The sequence below is a fragment of the Lasioglossum baleicum genome, unplaced genomic scaffold, assembly GCF_051020765.1.
Source record: "Lasioglossum baleicum unplaced genomic scaffold, iyLasBale1 scaffold0542, whole genome shotgun sequence".
In the NCBI taxonomy this organism is placed as follows: domain Eukaryota; kingdom Metazoa; phylum Arthropoda; class Insecta; order Hymenoptera; family Halictidae; genus Lasioglossum; species Lasioglossum baleicum.
In genome coordinates this window covers 84,072-87,487 of record NW_027469602.1, presented here as the reverse complement: position 1 = coordinate 87,487, position 3,416 = coordinate 84,072, and positions in this window count along the sequence as shown.

The following is a 3,416-nucleotide window of genomic DNA, read 5'->3' as shown; positions in this document are numbered from 1 at the left end:
ACCAATTGCTATAAGGTCAAACGATTTATCGAAGGCCTTACATTCCGCGAAACTCACACGCTTCATCGAGAGTATAAGTTCGTGTTCAGAGATGGGACAAAGTATTCATTTCTGGACGGGCAACTTAACTTCGTGTAAGATTTATAAGATCAAGGGTAGAACCGCTCGAGAATCTTGCCGCCTTCAGTGTGACACGAACTGCTATGTGAATAGCTTAATATATCCTGAGATTCCGTGAGTTAAACTGTGAATTCCGGGAGTAAATCCGCTGAATAGCATTGGCAATCGACAACTTAATTGACGGTTTGAATTTTAAAGTAGAGCGTGGAACCGTTTGAGAACGTTACCAATTGCTATGAAGTCAAACGTTTTACCGAAACCCTTACAGCCCGAGAAGCTAACTCACTGTAGCAAGTGTCTTGCTTAATGTTCACGGAAACGAATGTGTAAACAAGTTAGGAGACTGGCACCACATTGTCATGTATAAACAGTAAAATCGAGAGTTAAACCTAAGTCAATAGATAAATATACCCAGTAATTCCAGGAGTCAATCACGCATTTCGGGAGTAGATACGCTGAACAGTTTTAGCAATAGACACCCTTTCCGGGGTATGAATAGTAATGTAGAGAGCCAAACCGTGGGAGAACATTACGTCAGTCATTGAGTCATATTTTTTACTGACGGTCTTAACTTGCGAGAAGATAACGCACCGCAGCGAGTATGTTGCTTAGTGTTATCGGAAACAAATTAGTAAACAATTTAGTGACGTCACCTTAAATTCATGTATAAGTCAGAAGGTCGAGTATCAAACGATTCGGGAACCTGGCCACCTTCATTGAGAGTCCAACGGCTAGGTCAATAGCTTCACCTATCCTGTAGTTCGGAGAGACAAACCCGGTATTCCGGAAGTAAATCAACTGATCAGTATGAGCATTAGACACCCAATTTCACGGTATATATGCTGCAATGCAGAGTCAAACCGTTGCTGAATGGTAGTTATTGGCATAGAAGGAGTAGGTAATGTTCTAGAACGGCATGTCGGCCTGCCTTATTAATCAAACCGTGTATTGAGATGTCCGTTCCCAGTAGTATACAGTGGATTCACTCCAGGTATACCAAGTGTGACCTTCAGAATATCAGGATAGGTGCAGCTATTGATCTAATAGTTCTGCACTCGAAGCAGGTGGGAACGTTGAGGAACGATTTGCCGGTCGCTCTTCTAGGTCGAGCATGAAATTAAGGTGTACGTCTCTAAAATGCGTACTAATTTGATTCCATGGACACGTAAATATTATCTCGACACAACGAGTTATGTTCTCGGAAGATAAGGCTTTCGGTAAAAACAGCGATTCTACACCAATTGACAATGATCTCCGACTGATTGAATCTCGACTTCAATTTTCATACCGTGTGTTACGGAGTCAATAGTCTATACAATTCTGTGGTCTTACTCCCGCAATGACTGGTTTGACTCTCGGAATAACAGGGTAGGTGAAGCTATTAGCCTAGCCGAACGACACTCATAGAAGCTCGTGACGTTCACAAACTGTTTGATACTCTATCTTCTAATACAGACATGAAATTAAGGTGCCCGTCACTGAACGGAATACTAGTTTCCTTCCGTGAACATGAAGTTACACTGTGGATGCAGTGTAACTGTGTTAAGACTTCGGAGGTTTAGGTACTCGGGAGGAAGTTTGACTTTATACGAATTGGTAACAGTTTCAGATGAATCGACAATCTAATTTGGAATACAAACCCTGAATCAATGTGTCTATTGCCAAATAGTGTTCAGCCGATTAACTCTCGGAATAGCTGGTTTGTCTATTGGAATCACAGGGTAGATGAAGCTGTTGTCTGAGCCGATCGACTCACAAAAAAAGGCGGTAACGTTCTCGAACTGTTTCACAATCGATCTTCGAATTCATTCATGAAATTAAGGTGCCCGTCACTAAAATTTATAGTAATATGTTCCACTGAACTCCGGATTATACATGCGATTTGTCGCGTTAGACTTTCGGAGGGTACGGTTTAGTATAAAACGTTTGACTTCATTCCAGTTGGTAACGCCCTAATACGGATTGACGCAATACTTTCTTATTCAGACCATGAATTAAGGTGACTAATGCCAACACTGTTCAGGGGATTTACTCTCGGAATACCTTGTTTCACTATCGAAATGACAGGATAGATCAAGCTATTAACTTATTCGTTCGACTATCAAAGAAAATGGGATCGTCCTCGTTCGGTTTGGCTCTCGGTAATTCTGCTCATGCAAGAAAATAAGATGTGCTTCTGTTATAATGTCTACTAATCTGTTTCCGTGAATGATAACTATGACAGTGGCTTCAGCGAGTTAGGTTCTCTCACGGTATTGTCTCCGGTAAAATGATTGACGTTATACAAATTGATAATGATCTCCGACAGATTGTCTCTCTACTTTAATGTTCATAACGCGAATTAAGGAATATATTGTCCATATTGCTCAGCGGATTTACTTCCCGAATACTTGGTTTGCCTCTCAGAATCACAGGATAGGTGAAGCCATTGACTTAGCCCTACGTCTCTCACAGAAGGTGGTAACGGTCTAGAGCGAGCTGATCCTCGATCTTTTAATTCATTCATGAAGTTAAGGTGCTCGTCACTAATTTGTATAATAATGTGTTTCCGTAAACACGTAGCTATAATCACGATCCTGCGGGATATATTCTTGGACGTTAAGTCCATCGGTAAAGTGTTAGACTTTATAGCAATTGGTAACGTTGCCAAACCGTTTGGCGGTCTATTTTAATATGCAAACCGTGAAATAAGGTGTCCATTGCCAAGCGTGGTCAGCGGGCTTACTCCCGGAATACCTCGTTTGACACCCGGACATACAGGATATGTGAAGCTATTGACGTAGCCGTTCGTAGCTCACACAAGCTGACAATGATCACGAGCGGTTTGACCCTAAATCTTCTAATTCATAATTGAAGTTAAGGTGATCATCACTGAAAAGTTTACCAATTTGTATCTCTAAGTACGAGGTAATACTCTGCATGTATCGGATTACGATCTCGGAGGATAAGGTTCTCTGTAAAACTTTTAACATTATCCCAATATGTAACGGTCAATGAATGTTTGACTCTGAACTTTAATATTCTAACCGTGACCTAAGCTATTTTTGCGAATACTGTACAGCGCTTTTACTCCTGGATTACCGGGTTTGATTCTCGGAATCACAGGATAGGTGAAGCGATTGATTTATCCGAACGACTCTCAAAGAGGGAGCTAACGTTCTCAATTGATTTGAACCTCGATCTTCATACTCATAATGAAATTAAAGTCCCCGTAACTAAGATGTTTACTAATATGTTCCTCAGGCCACGAAGTTATGCTCTCGATACGGAGGACTAGCTCCTTTGACGGTAAGGTA